General features: G+C 44.7%; 1 protein-coding gene, 1 long non-coding RNA gene and 1 pseudogene across 2 annotated transcripts in view; 1 reads left to right on the top strand and 2 right to left on the bottom strand.

Annotated features, from left to right (window-relative positions):
- Positions 1–1,666: 1,666 nt before the first annotated feature.
- Positions 1,667–21,077, top strand: part of PC (pyruvate carboxylase) — a 59,520-nt gene continuing 40,109 nt past the window's right edge. The window contains exon 1 of the mRNA XM_006101636.2: positions 1,667–1,702. The gene's annotated coding sequence lies outside the window, so the exon portion shown is untranslated. The remainder of the gene's footprint in view (positions 1,703–21,077) is intronic.
- Positions 6,549–9,162, bottom strand: LOC102424031 (annotated as a pseudogene).
- LOC106699325 overlaps positions 18,517–21,077 on the bottom strand; it is a 3,908-nt gene continuing 1,347 nt past the window's right edge. The window contains exon 2 of the long non-coding RNA XR_001350877.2: positions 18,517–18,878. This is a non-coding gene — a long non-coding RNA (uncharacterized LOC106699325). The remainder of the gene's footprint in view (positions 18,879–21,077) is intronic.

The raw sequence follows: 21,077 nt of genomic DNA, 5'->3' as shown, positions 1-21,077 counted from the left end.
TGAGAAGATATGATCCCACCTATTGGGCTTTTTCTTACCTTTGACCTAACAGGTATCCTCTTCTGTCTGCCTCAGTCCTCATGTGAGGCCCCCAAACTTGCTTCTTAGTGTTTGTCCCTCCTCTGCTCTTGTCCCTGGTGCCCTTGTTCTCTGCAGGACTTTTCCCCTTACCTTATCCTATCAGAATTATTCTGCAGGCTTTCCTGCTTTAAGCCTTGCCAAATCTATTCCGTTGGACATGGCTCCTCTCTTTTAATAATAATGATATGTAATGATTTATTATTCATAAAAGCCAACCTTTTATTATGTGGTGACAGGGATCTTGCTAAGCCCCTTACATGTCTTTTTGGATTGACACAACAACCCTATAACAGAGGTACTGTTAGCTCCTCATTTAAAGGTGAGGAGCTATGGGTAGACTAAATCCCTCAGAATCTACACAGCTAGGAGACTGTGTGGCTGGGGTCCCTCCCAGGCCATCAGGCGGAGTCCCTACATGGTCCCTCTCTACCTGCTCTTTGGCATTTTGGGAGCAGAGCCTGTGTCCTCTGACATGGTGCCTATGGAAGGTATAAGCCCAATAAATATTTTATTGAATCGAGTACCCCAGACTTTCATTTTCAGCCTTGATGTAATCTACCAGGGCATCATGGATTCAGTTCCTTTGATGATTTGCTGGTCTGTGTCTCCATTTTGTTCTTTTTTTTTTTTTTTAAATATATTTTATTGATTTATTTTTATTTTTATTTTTTTACAGAGAGGAAGGGAGAGGGATAGAGAGTTAGAAACATTGATGAGAGAGAAACATCGATCAGCTGCCCCCTGCACACCCCCTACTGGGTATATGCCTGCAATCAAGGTACATGCCCTTGACCGGAATTGAACCTGGGACCCTTGAGTCCGCAGGCTGACACTCTATCCACTGAGCCAAACCGGTTAGGGCTCCATTTTGTTCTTGATTTACCAGTGACTAGAGCTGAGTGACAGGTGTGGCCTGTGAACTCCACAAAGTGGTCACATCCCACCAATGTGGGCTGAGGAAATAGTCGGGAAAAATGGGAGGCCTATCAGCTCTCGGTCACATAAAACAAAAATTAATGTCAAGTGCATAGGGAGATAGGAAGTGGGCTCGGAGAGTCTAATCTGGAGGAGCGCTCAGCTCTGAAGGACTGGAGACAGCTCTGCAGAGAAAGTAGGCCTGGGGCAGAATGGAATTGGACAGGAAGAAAAAGTACTTCAGATAAAACAAAGTTTCTAGAACTTCTTGTTCTTGTGCAGTGAGTGCCAGAAAAGGGTTTTACTTAAATGCTTCTTACTAAGCACATTGGCTAAGGTCTGTGTTCTCCTGCAGGCGTGGTGCCAGGGCTGCGCTTGTGTGACCAGGAATCCTGTGAGATGAGTGTTGTGACTATTCCCATTTCACAGATGAGGAAACAGGCTTTGAGTGGTTACGGGAGTGAGTGGCAGAGCAGCAATGGTGGAGCCCAGGCGTTGGATAGCAGAGCTGGGGTGCTTTCCTGGTGCCCCCCCTCCCCCACACACCCACTCTCCTTGATGGAAGCAAAGTAACAGTCCTCTGGGTTCTGAATCTCTGTTCTTGCTACTCCTAGGTGCTCTTGGAAGTGCTGCAGAAATGAGGGTAACACTTCTCTTTCTTTTACTTTAGATTGCGCCTGCCTCTTTGAGCTGACAAGACCCGAGGGTAAGTCCTGTGCCTGAATCCAGGTCGTGGGGTGGGTGGGTCTCCTTCAGGAGCAGCTATCCAGGTTAGCAGTCCGGGCACGTCAGCTATCAAGTGCGATACATAATAATGGCCAAACTCTGATTTTTGGAAAATATAAGCAGCCCTTGTCTGTTCCCAGTCTTTCTTGGTTTTTACTGGAAAATGACATCTGGGTCCCTCGCTGGCCCCAGTTGGCAACTGGTCAGCCTCAGCAGGAAGCCCTACTTCTAGAAGGGCGTGACTTGGGACGCGGGTCATGGGGAGGGTGGCGAGGCTCCTCAGGACCCGAGGAAGCATCTTAGGGCCGGGCCGTCTCTGCGCAGACCCCTTAGAGTCAGCATGGAAAGCAGGTGCTGGTGGTGAGGGACTCTGGGAAGCCGGTGGCTATAGACTCTGTCAGCTGGCTGTGAAAACACTGGGCACGCGTTCACACTGACCTCAGTCTTTGCCGTCACAGTGACGGGGGAGAGGTGGACTTGTCCCTTCTTTCTCTCGCGGAGTGCTCAGGCAGCATCGCCCGTGTGACCGCCTGCTTTCCAGGTTTCTCCTCACACAGCTTCCCCCCGATGCACGGAGCCGGGTGCATCTCCTCTGCTGCAAACCAGGGCCCTCTGGCCGGGGTCCACCTGACGATCCAGTTCTGTCTCCTGTGCTGGCCCCAGGGAACATTCCAGCCAGCTCTCCGACTAGCATCGCCCCACCTCCACCCTGCTGCCCGCTGCCCTGGGGACTTTGTTGCTCAAGGACAACTCTCCCCAGAGTCAAGTTCAGGGCTCAGGGTGAAGATTTCTTTGGGGAATTTTTCTTGGATTTCTACCCAGAGTAGTTGTTCTCCTTTCTGAGATGTCCCCGCAGCTCTCTCTTGGGCCAGCAGCAGCCTCAATTGAGTTTGCCCTATTCTCTCTGCTTATCTCATCCTCCTGTTCTCCATTGATAGAGTTGAATGTTATTGCTCTTCCTTCCATCCCTGCGAGGAGAGGTGGGGAGTTGGGTGAAGGTCTCTAACCACCGATCTATGGAGCTGAGAAACAGGGATCCGGATCCGGAGAAGGCTGATTAGCAGAATTCAGTATTCGGATCCCTACCCCCTTGTGTGTCTTCCACCAAATCCATCAGTAGGAAGGGAAAATTGGTGGCGAGAAGGGCTGCCTTCTCCCAGGTCATCTAACTTGTTAAAGTTTGTTTGGTCTTCAGTCTCTAAGTCCCTGCTGAGTCTTGGAGTTTTGCTTAGTTACCACACTAAGACCCTCTGGTGGAAGGTTCTGCTCTGCCCTCCTCCTTTGCTGTATCTCCTTGGTGATTCTGAATGTGGGCTTTTTTTTTTTTTTTTAATCCTTACCTAAGGAGTGAGGATATTTTTTCCATTGATTCTCAGAGAGTGGAAGGGAGAGGGCAGGGAGAGAGAAAAATCGATGTGAAAGAGAAACTTTGATTGGTTGCTTCTTGCACACTTACCCTGACAGGGAGTGGGGATTGAACTTGCAACCCAGGTGCATGCTCTTGACTGGGGATCAAACCTGCGGACCCTCGGGTGCACAGGCTGACACTCTAACCACTAAGCCATGGGGGCCAGGGTGGGCTTTTTTTGGATGGTAGAGCTTATTTTTTTAAATATTATGCGAGAAGGTATAACCCAGGTCATCCCAGCATCCTGTCATTGCTGTTGTCCCTTACTCCTTATCTTTCTTACAGGCCAGAGAAGGGGGTAGGGAGTAGGGAATTCAAAGCTGCTCTTAAGTACATTTCCATCAGCTGTGTGTGAAATGGGGCCAGTCTCCATGTGTAGCAGCTCCTCTCCTGATGACATCCATCCCTGGCTGAAACCTCTGGGAAAATTCCGTGATCTGGCTCTGCTGAGTCATGCTTAGTCTCTGAGAATATGTCATCTTTTGTATGTCTGTCATTGGCCAGCTCAGGGTCTGGGAAAGGCTGCAGTTACTACGGAGTGCTATCATTATGCTAATCTCTTATATTTGTCCACCACTGTATGCTTCTCCTAGTGCTCTTGCTAACTGATGTGCTGTTTATCAATATTAAATTTTATTAATATTATTAAATCATCCTATATAATAAAATCCTAATATGCAGCCCTGACCGGTTTGGCTCAGTGGATAGAGCATCGGCCTGCGGACTCAGGGGTCCCGGGTTCGATTCCAGTCAGGGGCATGTACCTTGGTTGCAGGCACATCCCCAGTGGGGGGTGTGCAGGAGGCAGCTAATCGATGTTTCTCTCTCATCGATGTTTCTAACTCTCTGTTCCTCTCCCTTCCTATCTGTAAAAAATCAATAAAATATATTTTAAAAAAACCCTAATATGCAAATTGACTGAACTGGGGAATGACCAGTCACTATGACGTGCACTGACCACCAGGAGGCAGACACTCGACACAGGGAGGTGACTGGCAAAGGTGATTGGGGGGCGGGGCCAGCCAGTGAGTGCCCCACTGGCCCACCGGTTGCCTCCAGTCGCCTCCTGCAAACCAGCAGTCGGACATCCCCTGAGGGCACAGGCCAGGCTGAGGGACTGCCCTCCCCCCCCCCCCCCCCCGCCCCGTGCACAAATTTCATGCTCTGGGCCTCTAGTTAATAATAAATGTATTACTTATTCTGGAAAACATTCCTTTCTTATGATGAGGAAACAGATTCAGAGAGATTGACTTGATGAATTTCACGTGAGTGACATGTTTGGGCAGGGTTTTTTTTTGTCACCACACCCCATCCCTACCCCTGGGTTTTTGTGTAATGCAAAGATTATTCAGAAGTTTCTTTGGATGAAAAAAAATTGGTTTTCAATTTGTTAAAGTTGAAATCTAGTTCTTAATGGCTAGTCTTCCAAAGTTTTGCTTCTAAGTGTAACCTACAATCTTTCTGTTCTATTTATGATTTTAGAAAATTTTAATCACTTTGAAGGGCCCTTTTGAATAATACTGGATCTCATTTGCAAACTTAACTCATTTGAAAAATTTATATTGAATTTCTAAATTACATTCAACTTCCTTTAATTATTTTAATACTTCCAATTGTCTGATTAACAGACATTCCTAATACTTAAATAATTCCTGTAAATCTAATAAATTAAGCTGGCTCTTAAATTTTCTTGAACATTCCTATATTCCTATTTTATTTAAAAAAATTTTTAAAGTATATTTTTATTGATTTCAGAGAGGAAGGGAGAGGGAGAGAGAGAGAGAAATATCAATGATGAGAGAGAATCATTGATCAGCTGCTTCCTGCACACCCCCTACTGGGGATTGGGCCCACAACCTGGGCATATGCCCTTGACTGGAATCAAACCCAGGACCCTTCAGTCCGCAGGCCAACGCTCTATCCACTGAGCCAAACCAGCTAGGACTACAATATATAAGTTTTGATGTATATGTATGCACTCGTGAAACCTTAACTATGAAACCATAATTAAGATAGAACACATCCTTCATCTCCAAGTTTCCTTGCGCCCCTTTTTGCAATCCTTTTCTCCCATCTCTCTCCGCTTCCCCCATTCCCAAGTAACCATGGAACTGCTTTCTGTGACTACAGATTAGTTTGCATTTTCTGGTTTACATATGTGAGATCATATAATATGTACCCTTTTTGTCTGGTTTCTATTACACAGCATCATTTTGAGATTTTTCGGGGGGCATATATCAGTACTTCTTTCCTTTTTGTTGTTGAGTAGTATTCCATTATGTGGATACTCCACAGTTTGTTTATTCATTCATTCGCCTATTAGTCATTTCAGTTGTTTCCAGTTTTGGTGATTGTAAATAAAACTGCTATGAATGTTTGTGTACAAGTCTTTGTATGGACATATATTTCTTTTTCTCTTGGGCTAATGTGTGTGAGTGGAGTGACTGGATAATATGGCAGGTGTATGTTTAACTTAAACTGCCCAGCTGTTTCCATAGTGGTTGTACCATTTTGCATTCCCACCAGCAGTGTAGGAGAGTTCCAGTCCCTCCACATCCTTACCAGCACTGGACATGGTCAGTCTTTTTAATTTTAGCCATTCTAAAAGGTGTGTAGTGGTGTCTCATGGTTTCAATTTGAATTTCTCTGGTGATTAATGATATTGAGCTTCTTTTCATGTGCGTATTTGTCATCTGCCAATACTGATTTTAAACTTAGTAACATTCCTACTTAAAATCACAAATCTAAACCAATTACTTAGTGCCCTGGTCAGTGTGGCTCAGTTGGTTTTGTGTCATTCCATGCACCGAAAGGTTGCCGGTTTGATTTCCAGTCAGGGCACATGCCTGGGTTGTGGCTCAATCCCTGGTTAGTGGAGGTAGCTGATCGATGTTTCGTTCTTACATCGATGTTTCTCTCTCCCTCTCCTTTCTCTCTACAAAATCAGTAAAAAAACAACCCCCACCTTTCTTAAAAAACATATAAACCAATTAGTGACATATTTTAATTGGAATCTTTTTTTTTTTTTAAATATATTTTTATTGATTTTGTACAGAGAGGAAGGGAGAGGGATAGAGAGTTAGAAACATCGATTAGCTGCCTCCTGCACACCCCCTACTGGGGATGTGCCTGCAACCAAGGTACATGCCCTTGACTGGAATCGAACCTGGGACCCTTCAGTCCGCAGGCTGATGCTCTATCCACTGAGCCAAACCGGTTAGGGCTAATTGGAATCTTGAGAGTGACTTGTTACTCTGTATAGTCCAAATTACAGTGAACATTATCTTCTATATATAAAAGCCTAAGTGACCGAACAACCGGTGGACTGGTTGCTATGCTGAGCACTGACCACCAGGGGGCAGACACTCAGTGCAGGAGCTTCCCCCTGGTGGTCAGTGCGCTCCCACAGTGGGAGCACTTCTCAGCTGACCGACCCGTCTTGGCAGTCTACCAGCCCGGCGGCAGCCACTCACTCCCTTAGTAGTCCTGCAGGCCCAATCTCTGGAGAATGGGCCAGGCACCGACGGACTGGTGCCACTGGCACGATCCTGACAGTGCTGTGGGCCTCTTGGAAGTCAGCCTCAGGCACCACCGCTGCTTCCCCTCCCTAGACACTCTGCAGGGGCATGCAGTGCAGGAGGCAGCTGATCAGTGATTCTCTGTCATCATTGATGTTTCTATCTCTCTCTCCCTCTCCCTTCCTCTCTGAAAGCAATTAAATAAATAGTTAAAGGAATAGACACATCTTTAAAAAAAAACAAAAACAAGTATGAGACAAGAATGGTACATGCACAGGAAAAGAAGCAATCAGTAGAAACTATCCCCAGACATGGGGCTTTATAGACAAAACTTTAAATCAACTATTTTAGAAGGTGTCTAAAGAACTAAAGGAAAGTATGAGAACAGTGCCTTATCAAATAGAGATGATTAATAAGTGATAGAAATTTTTTTAAAAAGGAACCAAGAAATTCTGGAGTTGTAAAGTACAATACCTGAAATGAAAAAGTCACTAGAGGGGCTCAATATCAGAGTTAAACTGGCAGAAGAAAGAATCAGCAAACTTGTTGATAGGTCAGTTGAGATTATCCGGTCTGAAGAACAGAAAGAAAAAAGAATAAAAGAAAATGAACAGAACCTCAGATCCTGTAGAACACCATCAAGTCTATCAACAGATACATAATGGGAGTCTTAGAAGGAGAAGATAGAGAGAAAGGAGCAAAACAAATAAATATTTGAAAAACTATGCCCAAAACAAATCCCAAATTTGATGAAAAACAATAAATTTATGCACCCAAGAAGCTCAGTGAACTCCAAGTGGAATAAACTCAAAGAGAGCCACACCTAGCCCTATCGTAATAAAAAAAAGAATCTTGAAAGCAAGAGATAAGCAACACATTACATACAAGGGATTTTTGATGAGATTAAAAGCTCATTTGTCCTTGGGAACGTGGATGCCAGAAGGCAGTGGGATGAAACTAGATGCCGTGTGAAACCTTCAACTGCATTTGACCTCTGAGTCTTAGATAGCTCCGATCTCTCACATCTTCAGAAATAACATGTCAGTTTAGTTCCTAAAAAACAATTACTCAGGTTTCTTCTTTCTTTTGCATTTGATTTTAATCTTTAATATCCAACATTTTTGTTTTAGGAAAATTTCCCCTTGAAACAGGAATAGAATACTAATTACATTAAAATACACATATATAAAAAGTAGTCCTGTATTTTCCCTGGAAAAGAACAATAATTTCTAGAATACTCAAGTGTTTTGTTTTAATCATAATTAAAGTCTTGGTCATCTCATTATCTCTGTAACTTACATATTTAAATTAAATATGAGATACCCGTTAACAATTTATAAATGTAAGGTGCCATTATTGAGTAAATAGATTCTTCTGTGAGTGACTGTGTCCCTTCTCCCTCCCACTTATGAAGCAGCAATATGGTTAGTTTACTTTTATGAGTAGAACATCCTCTCTAGCAACAGCAAGAGGAGCTAGGCGTGGGCTTTCAGTGCAGACTTGACGGTGTCTGTCTGAAGCAAGTGATCTCACCTATCCTCAGGAGCAAGCACTCTTTGAACTGCTTCCTCAAATGCTGCTGTGATGTTCGTGGCATCTTTTGCACATTTTTTCAGAGTTAGGGTAGTTGCCGTTGTCCCTGCACCAGGCTTGGGTTTCTTCTGCAGACACCTGCTGTTCACTTATGTCAATCTTGTTACCCAAAATGACAAAAGGAAAGCTTTCGGGCTCCTTTTACATCTGCATAATATATGAATTCTGTCTTCCAGTTACTCAAGTTCTGGAAACTTTGAGAATCATCGACACTAAAAGTGAGCAGGCAACAGTCAGAACCTCTGTAAAAGGGCGTCCTCAGGCTTCCGAATCTCTCTTGACCGGCTGTGTCCCAAATCTGCATGGTAACAAACTGTCCATCTACCTCCAAATCTTTACTTAAAAATTTCACACTTATTGTATGGAAGAGCTGAGTATCAAACTTATTAGTCACATATCTGTTCATTAGAGAACTCTTCCCAACTCCACCATCTCCAAGGAGAATTATTTGAAAAAGTGATGATTTTCCTGCCATTATTAATCTCAAGATCTTTGACTTTAGAACCCTTTTCAAGCATCATCATTATCTCTCAGACTCTGGGAAGATTCACTCAGATGTGGACAACTGGGGGAAAGTGATTCACCACTGTGCAGGTTCATCATAGGAGTACAGGTTGTTTCCCGCGGCCACACCGAGGACATCGGAGAGTTCTGGAGAGTTCTATCCGGGGCAATGAGGAAAGCGAGAGGGTCGGAGACCCAGCAGGCTGGACGCGGTGGTGAAGGTGCTGCCCGAGTCCAACTCTCAAGCTTCTTTTATAATTGAGCTGCAGGAAGTCTGTCTTGTACTTCTTCTCAAGTATTTCTAGAATTATGGAAGGCTTATGATATGTTCTACCAAGGCTGGAACATAGTATGGGCTCAAAAAAAATTTTTCTAGATGAACGAACTCTACCTGGGTTGTTTATATCCAACTGTCCATCCACTTTTTCCTGCATGTCACCTAGTTCTCCCTGTCTCAGGGCTCTAGCCTCTCTCTCAGACCATTTTTCCTGAAACATACAAATAGGCCTGTCTCATAACTTCTCAAAACACAGCTTTTAAATTTTTTATTTTAGAGAGAGAGAGAGAAACATGTTGTTCCATTTATTTATGCAATCATTGCTTAATTCTTTTGTATGTGCCCTGACCGGGGATTGTACCAACAACCTTGGTATATCAGGTTGATGCTGTAACCAACTGAGCTACCCGGCCAGGGTTCAAAATACAACTTTAAAAAATATTACCTGATATTTCATAACATTTTACTGAATACTTGGGGATAGCAGAATGGAATTACAATACAGAAAAAGAAAGTTTTGGCTCCAAAGGTGAATTCAAACTTTACCATGTCAGTGTAAGAAGCGTACAGACCAGTAGAGAATTTTGATGAGTTTACTAGTGTCCTGGTGCATGGATTCGTGCACATTGAAAGGAAATTAATTAAAAGAAATATTTTAATATTGCTATTTGCGTCATGATAATGAAAAGAAAATAGTATTCTACTAAGTCTCCTATCTACTTACTCCAGGACTTCTATGAGGATCAAATGAGATGAGGCCCGGGAAAATGCTTCGCAAACATTTGATTAAACTAAAATCTTTGCACCTGGCTATAAAGCAAGTCGTGTTCCTGGGCCAAAGAAACTGCAAGGGGGCTATTGGCTAGGGAGAGGAAGCCAGGCGTTGCTATGTGATGTCATCACCTAGCACCCACAGCCACCGTTTCCCCGCTGGGCTGGGCTGTGGGGTGCATTTTGTGCCGTGGGGTCTTGGCAGCGTTGGCTGTGATTTGGTGGGGTATTGCTCCAGGGTGGTGGTGGGACCTGTGTTCCACTTGGGGGAAGCTGAGTGTTAGTTTGTCTGCGCCAGGTCCGTGGTGCCGTTTATTTTTAAATGGTCAGTGCTCGTCATGGCAGCTCCTGCGTTGAGCTTCTGCCCCCTGGTGGTCAGTGCACGTCATAGCTACTGGTCAGATGGACGGACACTTAGCCTTTTATATATATAGATTTGAGCCAAGCTCATGACATATGCCAGGGAGTGAGATCTCAAATGCCCCAGAGAATAAGTTTTGTAGCTTCTTTTATGCATTTGAAAGTTAGGAAGGAGCTAAGGAAGATTACATGGAAATGGGAGAAAGCAAGATGGAAACTGGATTGTAGGATAGTTAACAAGATTATGTGTTCCCTTGTGGGTGGTTATACCTTCAAGGGATCTGAAAAAGAATTACTCTGGCATTTCAAAAGTGTGTTAACCTAGATGCACAAGAACAATGGGCCGGGCTTGCTTAAGGCAAAGATAAACCTTTTACTAAAGAAGTTATAGGCCTGGAGCATGACGACCCACTATACCTGCCCAGTGAGGAATTTATGATCAAATCACCGTGTGAGGTGACTTTCACTGGTCTTGGCACTTTTACTACCGAACCCCTTTTTCTTCGTATGTGGATAGCACTTTATAGTTGTATCATTTTAGCCGACAGTTCTTACTGTCAATGGTTAAGGTCATGGGTTTGGTGTTTATGGATGATGGAGCAGAGGTTCTAATGGGTTCAGTGACTCACCCAGCTCCACCAGTAAGAGGCAATCCGATTCCTGGCCTCGGGTTCTTCCACAGGATATCAGTGTGACGTCTCAGGGTCACTGTCACAGGGCTGAAAAGACCGATCTGAAGCTCTCTCCCACTTAAGTTCATCTCTTCATGGTCACTTGCAGCTTCTGTAACTGGAGCCATTTATTGTCACCTGCACTGTGCCTGTCCTCCCTGCTGTGTGGCCCGAGGCCATTTCTGTAGGCCGTGAAGGTTTGCCTCAGCCTTTCTGGATTTTGACTGTCCCATTCCAATTGGTTGCAAAACAGCCATTTGTGTTTTTGCTGACCGGGGCCATCTTTTTATCCCTTTTTACTTCTGATATTCTTAAGAGGCAATTTCAATATTTGGCAGAATAAACTCCCCATGATCTAATTCTGAGTTTTCAACTGACTGAATGGTTTAAGAAGGGCAAAAGTTATGACTGTGCAGTATTCCAAGAAATTGTTCCTTTCTCAAGCATTTACTGTGTATCTGTGGATACAGCTCTTTCCTGGATGCTGTAATAAATGAAATAGAGAATAGAAAAAACAAAATAAAATCAATAAAACCAGAAGTTGGTTCTTTAAAAAGATCAACAAAATTGGCAAACCTTTAGCTAAATGGACTAAGAGAAAAAGAGAGAAGATTCAAATTACTTAAATCAGAAAAGTGGGAACATTACTGATTCTATAGAAATAAAAAGGTTATGAGACAACTGTGCACAATTATACACCCTCATTTCCCCTCCTTTGCCCACCTCCAGCCAGCCCCAAGACAATTTTGAAAAAGAACAAAACTGGAGACTCACACCTTCTGATTTCAAAACCTACTACAAAACTGCAGTCATGCCCTGCTGGCGTGGCTCAGTGATTGAGCATTGACCTTTAAACCGGGAGAATACGGTTGGATTCCCGGTGGGGTGGGGCATGTGCCCCGGTTGCAGGCTTGATCCCCAGTTGGGGGCATATAGGAGGCAGCCAATTGGTGATTCTTTCTCATTGATGTTTCTCTTTCTCCCTCTCCCTTTCTCTTGAAATCAATAAAAATCTCTCTCTATATAAAAGGCTAAGTGACTGACTATACGTCCATCTGACCACCTGTCCAACCAGCTGGTACATATGACGTGCACTGGCAACTTAAAAATAAACGTTGCCGTGGCCGGTTTGGCTCAGTGGATGGAGCGTCGGCCTGTGGACTGAGGGGTCCCAGGTTCGATTCCGGTCAAGGGCATGTACCTTGGTTTCGAGCACATCCCCGGTGGGAGATGTGCAGGAGGCAGCTGATCGATGTTTCTCTCTCATCGATGTTTCTAACTCTCTATTTCTCTCCTTTCCTCTCTAAAGAATCAATAAAACATGTTTTTTAAAAAAAATTAAAAAAAAACAAACGTTGACTCGTGCATGCGCGATACATATAAAGCTCTCACTGGCACCAATAGCACGCGTGTATTTCGATCTGTCATTGTCTATTGTGAATTTGATTGACACTTCTGTTATAGAGAAAGGGCAAACAGTGATATTAAAATATTTCTTCTAATTAATTTCCTTTCAATGTGCATGAATCTGTGCACCAGGCCACTAGTATATTTATAAAAAAAAAAAAACTGCAATCATCAAAACAATGTGATATTGGCAAAAGACAGACATAGAACAACTCTCGCATATATGGTCAAATTATTTTTGAAAAGGATGCTAAGACCAATGGGGAAAGGACAGTCTTTAAAAAAAAATAGTGCTGGGAAAACTGGATATTCACATGCCAAAGAATGAAGTTGGACTCTCACCTAACACCATCTATAAAAATGAACTCATAATGGATCAAGAACCTAAATGTAAGACCTAAAACAATAAAACTCTTAGAAGAAAACATAGGACAAAAGCTTCACGACACCAAACTTGGCAATGATTTCTTGGATATGACACCAAAAGCACAGGTAACAACAACAAAAAGACAAATTGAATTTAATAAATTTTTAAAATGTGCATTAAAAGATATTATTCATAGAGTAAAATGGCAACCCACAGAATGGGAAAAAAATATTTGCAAATCATATATCTGGTAAGGGATTAATATCCAAAATATACAGAGAACTCCTAAAACTCAACAACATGAACAACAAAGGAAAAGATTAAAAAATGGGCAAAGAACTTGAGTGGACATTTCATCAGAGGATGTATGAATGACCAATGAGCATATGAAAAGACATAGTATAATGATAGTTGCCAGGGATTGGGGGGAGGGGGGGAAGGAAGAATGGAAGTTATTGATAAATGGAGACAGAGTTTCAGTTTTATAAGATGAAAGAGTTATAGACGGGGATGGATGATGGTGATGATGGTTGGACAACAATATGAATGTATTTAATACCACTGGACTTTACAGTTAAAAATGGTTAAGATTATAAATTTTATGTAATGTGTATTCTACCACAATAAGAAAAAAAGGAAAAATAAATAAAATTAAAATAAGGAGCCTTTTTGGTATACGGACAACAGAAAAAATATTTAAAAGTTTTGTTTTTTGTTTTTTAAACAGAAAAACAAGAATCAGGCCAGCCTGAAATTAAAACCTACCAAGATCAACTTGGCAGTAGCAGGATAACAATGGGATATTCACATAGTCTCCTCAGGAATTCAACAAATGTGAGGGTTATGGGGAATTTCATAAATCAAAAGGGCAAAATGTTCGGAAAAAGAATTATGTGAAAATAAGAATCTGTAACCGGAGATAAGAGGGAAGGGGGACCAGAGTCTGAAATAGGATATCATTTTTAAATCCCTTAAGACATGTATTAATAATTGCCTGTGTGCTATTCCTGCTCTCAAAAGCGGCCCTATCTTCATAGTGAATGTTAGAGTGGACTCAAGCCCTGGGAAGACGAACTTGGTACAGATGTGCCAACCACAAGTCTTTAAAAGGGGCACACCTCGTTGGTTCCATCAGAGTCACCAAGTGGCCTTCTGGGGTAAATTAGTGCAATGCTGGTCTACAGTATCGACTCCATGTCTGTGATGTTCAAAAACAAGCAAAATTGCCCTGGCTGGTTTGGTTCAGTTGTTATGAACGTTATGTGAAATGTCCAGAATAGGTAAATTCATAGAGACAGAAAGTAGATTGGTGGTTGCCAGGGGCCGGGGGCGGGGAGGGAAGAAATGGGGAGTGACTAGTAAGGGTACTGAGTTTTTTAGTAGGGGTGTTTGAAAATGTCCTGGAATTAGATAGTGGTGATATTTGCACAATATTTTGTAAATACTAAAAACCTCTGAATTATGCACTTTAAAATGGTCAAAATGACGGGGGGGAGGGGGCGACAAAATTTTTTTAAGTAGCAAACTGAAAGCTTAATAACATTTCTCCTCTTTGTCAAAGCACCTGTACATTTTGTACATATTTGTCACCAGAGAATGTGCATTATTAGACCCATGTGCCAAGCAATTCTAATTGGTCATGTGCCTAGTCCCTGGTTGTATCAATTTACCATTATTGGATACAATTTTAAAAAATTATACTCCTACCCTATGCCTGGCACTTAAGAAGTACTATAAATATTTATTGAATTGCCTATGCTTGCTATTCCTATTTCATTAGTGTGGCCTATTGCAGTTTAGCTATAATTACCTATTGTTTCAGATTGTTTTAGAAAAGATAATGTCCCTTAAATGATGTGCTTTTTAATAAGAGCTCCACATTTTCCATTTATAAGCTATGTGTGTATATTTTTTCAGATAGAAAATAGCATGCTTACCTTTTCTGATCACAAAGGTAATATTTAATAACTAGAGGCCTGGTGCACAAAATTCATGCACGGGTGTGGTCCCTAGGCCTGGCCAGCAATCAAAGCGAGACTGTCTGGCCTGGAAGGGCAGGTCCCAGCTGACTTCTGGGCCCTGGGCAGCACCTGGGCCTGCATGCCCCCCTCTGCCTGAGTCACAGCAACCAAGTCCCTATGCGGAGGTGCAGTGAGCGTGGCTGGACGCCAAGGGCCAGGGTGCAGTATGGGCCTCTGGGCTGCCCAGCGGTGCTGCATAGAAGCTGGGCGAGCAGCATGCTCTCTCCCGGCTGGCCTTGTAGACCAGCTCTTGTACGAACCCACAGGAAGCCCCTGTGGTCCCACCCGAAAGAGACTGTGCGGGTGTGGGGCGGGCTCCTTGCGGGCACCCTTCACCTGAGCGTGGGGAGGCTTCCCGGGCACGCGAGCCCTAGAGTCCTGGGGGAGGGTAGCAGGGGGAGTGAGAGCAAGCTCGGGGACACCTGCATCCTCACTGCACCTCTGTCCCCGTCAACCCTGCCCCCAGATAGCCGGCGAGAGGTTGCAGTGCGTTGCTCGCTGATGCTCGCCCGCCATGTTCCACACCGCCCCTTGGTGGTCAGCGCACAACATAGTGAGCGGTCAAACTCCCGGTTGAACAACTGCCCAAGGGGACAGTTTGCATTTTAGGCTTTTATTATATAGGATTTTAAGAGATTTTGATAATGGTCTTGCCTGGACTATGGCCTTTAGCTTTTAGAAGCCACCAAACAATCGCATATCTGCAAAGGAGTTTCTTCTTCTTTGTAATCTCTCTGCCCTGTCCTTCTTTTCACTATCTTCTCTCCTCTTGAGTTCGCTTGGCTTTCATCATATCTTTCCAAATAGCGTCTTAGTTGCCTTTTCTCAGATGCTTAGGATGCCATTGTCTTCGTGTCCAAAGATCATGTCTATCATATTTGCAAATAAGAAGGAAGAATAGAGTGTTTGCCATTTGTTCTGCCAAATCAACACCCTTAATTCCTAACTTCTCTCCCCTCCCATACCCCCCATCTAAAGGAGCAGGGACTCCGAGACTTCTCTCTTTCTCTGTGTGCGGCAGAGATGTGCACAGCCTGCCTTTTTGCTGCTCAGTGGTATCTGGTCCCATTTCCCTGCTGCGCTCATGACTCAACCACCTCAAAGTGAGAGTTATTTTCCAGGAATGAGGATGATCTCATATCCTCTGTGTCCTTGCCTGAAACCCTCTTTTTACCTGATAGCAAACTTGGGCAAGACAGTTCACCAGAGAGAGGGTGGAGCCCAGAGTGAAACTAACAGGTCTTCTCAGTGATGGAGAGGTCAGTGGCTCTTGGCTTCCTGTGGACAGTAAATGACTCATAACCTGTGTCACCTGCGGCCAAGTAAGGATGTGGGTCCGAGACAGGAAATGAAAGGGCAGAGCAGAGGAAGACCGGGCACTCCCCCTGGAGTTGTGGATGCACATCCAGTGCGTTGGCAGCCATTGCTTCCTAACTGATGTGACGACAGAGAATGATTGAACCTTAGGATGGAGCAGCTATTTGTTGAATGGCGGTTCATCTGTCTATAGCTCCTCTCCGTCCTTGTTGTTATTCTGTTTGTTTGGATTTCAAGCCTCAAAGCCTATTTCCCACCTTCTTCCCTCTGATTTAAATTAAACCTCTTCTTCATAAAGTCTCTTCTGGGATTGTGGATGCTGGGATGCTGGGTGCACTTTATACAGTCAAAGAGGCAGCCAACCTCATTCACAAGCACAGGGAAGTTGTAATTAGGAAGATAGTGGGTCTCCTTTTCCCGTTTAATCGAGCTGGGTTAGGGAGGGAGCCCTTTTGTGAAGGATGTGGGTAGCTTTCTCTGTGTAGAGAACCTTGTCAGTCTAAAATTCTCAGGGAGAGTTCCAAAGTCTGGGGAACTTATACGATTAGAATGGTAGTGTGGTTTTATATCTGCTGGTTTATTTCTTTTCTGCATTTAGAACTAAATTTATTTAAAAGAATACAACAATGAAATGATAATGGCAGCTAAAATTAGTAATGGCAGCTATGTTTATTCTGTTCTTCTGTGATCTCTTCTGGAGGTGTTGTCTTGAGGAAATTTAGGCCGTGTGTGAGTTTCTGTGTGTGTGTGTGTGTGTGTGTGTGTGTGTGTGTGTGTGTGTGAAAGAGAGAGAGTCGCCCAGCCATGAGTGGTAGAGCTCGGGTTCAGACTCATCTCTCTGCCCCGACACCCATGCTCTCACTATGCCCTGTGCCAGGCCACAGCCACCAGAACAAAACGCCCCCCTGTCAGGAGGCTGTATGTTCATGTGTTTATTTCTCTGAATGACTCTAGATTTTCTCTTTGTCATTTCTGTGCTTGTGTCCTTCACAAAGCCTTTTAGCATCCTTTTATTCTTCTTCCCAGTAACATCTGACATGATGCCTGGGGCCTACGAGCAGGATATTTTGCTCAAAACATCTGTTTCTCATCAGTTTTAGAAAATTATCCTTGACTTCTGTTCTCTTTTTGCTTGTATTTCCTCTCTAGAATGCTTCTTCTTTAAGATTATTGTGTTCCTGCCTAAGGGCTTGGAGAAATGTAAAGAGGTTTTTGAGCAAGCAGTTGAGTTTTTAGCCTGTTTGTTGTCATGCTCAGTTGCCCTAGTGAAAGTGGGTTGTCTTCCTCACGATGCTGAGGAGACAAGTGTATAAATGGATGCAGTTAGGGCAGTTAAACCGCTGACCCAGTAAGGCGTATTGTCCTTGGCCACAGTTCCTCTGTCACGTGTGCATTTCTCTGCATTGGACAAATTACGTGAGCCCAGGCCCAGCACCATTCCCTGAGGAGGCTGGAGTTCTGATCCTGGGTCAAAGGAAGAAAGCCAAAGGAGGGAGGCCGCTTGGAGGAGGTGCTGTGAAGACGAGAAGTGGCTCTAAGAGTCTTGGGGTTGACAGGAAACCATGGTTCAGAAAACATTGGCCCTTTGCCCTTTCTTTCTTTTTTTCCACTTGACAAATCAGTGTATTAGCATCAAATTTAGGGTTGTAGCCCTTTGCCCCTTCTGAAGCTGCGAACAGGTGCCCAGGAGATAGGCTTTCTGGTGACTGCCACAGTGTGCTCCTGATTTTAGGTCCATGCCATTTCTCCTGTCCCCCTCCTCTCGTCCCCGCCCCATAATCTGAGATCTCTGGCTGATGGCCCTGTTGACGAATAGCCTGGCACCTCTGCAGGGTTCCATCTTGTGGGCAGGTGGAGTCTGAGGACACACATGTTCCTTGCTTCTCCCCTCCTTCCTCCTTCTTCCCTTTATGCCCTGGTTAGAGGCATGGTATATTCTGGGTACATGGGAAACAAACTCACTTGTCCCTGTTTCACATACCCCTCTCTTTGTCTCCAGTAATCTGCTTACTTCAGGTCAAACAGTCTCATTCTGAATCCATTTATCCATATATTCATTCAACAAGGGTTTTGTGCCAGACACTGTGGTAACCTACATGCTCAAGGCCATTATCTGATATTATCTGACCAGTATCACTTGCAGAAGTCTGGGTCACGAATGTGCCTTTGACCTCTTACCCATTTTATAAACTCAAATATTCCTCTTGAGTAATACAGTATCTCTTCTCCAAAGAGTTGAGGCTGAGGTTTTAATTCTGACCTCATTCAAAGGGGGAGCCTGGAGCAGGCCCCTCCCTGCCAGGCCTCATTCTTTTCTCAATGATGGAAGTGAGATCTCTTCCCATCCCCACTCCCTTTGGTTATCTGTTTGCTATTCCTAGCACATGTGGTCAGGATGGGCCCATTCACTGCCGCTGGCCTGGAGCCCATGCACTGTTGTTGTTACTCTGTCCCTCGCGCCCCCCATGGCTTCTCATTCCTTCTCAGCTTAAGCTCCTGGAGACCTCAGGAGAGTCTCTATTATCAGCCACAGGAAGCCACACCCAAAGACGCTCTTTAAGTGAAGGGAGAATTTGAAAATAGAAACATTTTCTTCCTTTATTTTACCCTTTGAGACTAACCCGATGACTTGGGGCAGCCCATTTTGGCCCATGGTGCCAGATTGTCGAGTCTTTTCTACGGACTCTCCTGAAACCCTCTGATTTGCATGGATACCGAGGCTTGTGGGCTTGGCCTCGCTCCTCTCTGAGCTGCCAGGGTAGAGTGACTTCTGGAGAGAAGAGATCTTCAGGGAGGAGTCCCAAGTCTTGCCGTCCTCTCCTCCTGGGCCCTCGCCACCTAGCGGGGCTCTGCTGTGAGGCCAGGATGAGCTGAAGCCTTTAGTTCATTCTCTTGTTTATTTCTTCTTTCGTCTCTCATCTTTCCACCCATCTCATCTCCACCTGCACCCCAAAAAGAGAATGTTAGAAGTAGAATGTTAAGAGCAGCATCGACTTTGTAGACTTCAGACCTAGTGCTTTATCTCTCTTCGACAGGAGCTGCGGGTGGAAGCAAGAATTCTGACTACTTTCACATGAACTTTTCTTAAATGCACAATTCTTGGGGAGGAGGAAAGAGGATTTCACTTGCTGTTTGCCTTACCACCTAGAGAGCTCAAAGGCTGCAGCCAGGGAAGGGGCTTGGGCATTTTGACAAAGATTTTGCAGTGGAGGGTGGGTGCTCCATAGGGGATAAGAATACGTGCTCCATAAAGGATAAGAAAACGCGCTAACTTTAGGAAGTGCTGACAGGCTTCCAGTCCGCCCCCCTCCTGCAGCAGGAGGCCCTCCTGGACCACCAGGCTCTGGCAGCCCTTCCCCACAGCCGCCCGCCTGTGGCCGTGAGTGCTGCTGCCCCTGAAGGCAGAGGCCTGGTGCTGAGGCGCCTCTTGCCCCAGGTCACTCATGTTCAGTCCCTTATTGTGGGGGCGAAAAAAATTAAGACTTTCCCTCCAACCTTCTATGTTCTTAGCTGAGTTAATAATCAGATTAGCAGAGACAGTTTAACAGGAGAAAATCAAAGTTTTAATCCGTGTGCATGGGGAATTCACTTAGGAATGGATATTACAAAGACAGGCAGCGTGGAGTATAGAAGACATTTGGTATAAAGGAGAAAAGGGGGTTGGTGAGGAGATGGGGTATTAGATTTCAGAAGCGAGAGTGGGCATAGTTGAAGAGGGTACACACATGGCAGGAAAATTCTTTCTAGGTGACTGAGTAACCATGGAACACAGTGGGGTTCTAGCTAACAGGCCCCTGCCGAAAGCCTCTTACTGACCATACTTAATTCAAATAAGCCTGAGCTGAATATCCTAAGATCTTCCTAAGCAGGTTTTTCTGTCTGAATCTCTGGGGCAGGAAAGAGGGGGAAGGTCAAAGGTTCTTTCTGAGTTTTGTGTATTAATCAACAGCTTAAAGTCAATATCCCAAAAAGGCAGCTTCAGGGTGGCAGAACTTTGGTTCCCTTCATTGTACAGAATGCCAGAAGTTTTCCAGATCCTTTCCCCTCGTCAGGAACCTTCTTATACCCACCAGAACAGTTGACATGCGTTCATTTAGGTCTGGCTGAGGCAAAGCACCTCCATACCAAACAGAGCCTGAGAACCATGTGCAAAGCAGCAAACACACACCCACTATGAAATATGATCAGTCCTCTAGGCCCAGTTCCAGTTTTCCTGGGAGCTTAGTTCTGGAATTTCAGACCTGACCTCCATTCTTAGCTTATCAATTCTCCATGTCCTTGGCTCCTTTCTCCCAGGTAGGAAAAGGAGCAGGGCCATCTCGGGAAACCTATACACACCAGCCCTTTACAGTGAGCAAAGGACTTTCACATACATGCCCGAGGGGTTCCGGGTATCATTTTGCAGATGAGTTGCCTGAGGTCACGAAGAACCCTGCCTGGGATCCAGGTGTTCTGCCACCAAATGTCCTGCACATTCTGTGTGGCCATGTCTCCCTTTAAGGTTTATTAGTTCCTTAAACATTGACTCGGTGCCTCCTTGGTCCCCTGCTGAGTCAGATGTGGGACACCAAAATGAATAAGCCACGGTCTCGGGCCTGGCAATGGGGTGAGCTGCTTCGCTGCCTCTAGCCAACTATGTCACTTGGGAGGTAAGGCTCTTTAACCTCATTAGGAGCACAGACTACACGTGTAAAACTGCTTGGCAGCCAGCAGAACAGGCATTTTGTCCACGGCCATGAACCTGGCCTACCCATGAACCTGGCCTACCCATTGCCAAGGTAAGACAGTGGTCTGGGCAAAATGGCAGGGTCACTCAGTCAGGACTGATCTGCTGAGATGAATGGGGGAGCCGGGCCCACACACAGAGCCTGGGGATGCAGAGCAGAACCGGGTGGAGGTCTGGGCCCCTGTGTGCAAAGGTCATTTGTTCTTGCAAGTCCCACCTGCAGTAGACTCTATTGGCGGCTAAAAGAAATGCAGGTTGTGTGTTTTTTTGGGGGGGGGGGGGGGGGATGTGGGGTGTGGGGGGAAGGAGGAGGGACCTGGGGAAGGTAGCAGCAGGAAGAGCATTGAGGAAGAGACTGAGTTAGTGCAGGGAGAAAGCCTAGTTAGCATTAAGCATGAGATGCTAAAAGTTGCGA

Source organism: Myotis lucifugus, unplaced genomic scaffold, assembly GCF_000147115.1.
Source record: "Myotis lucifugus unplaced genomic scaffold, Myoluc2.0 scaffold_373, whole genome shotgun sequence".
Lineage (NCBI taxonomy): Eukaryota > Metazoa > Chordata > Mammalia > Chiroptera > Vespertilionidae > Myotis > Myotis lucifugus.
The sequence above is the reverse complement of the archived record's forward strand: the minus strand, read 5'-3'. Positions and strand labels throughout refer to the sequence as shown.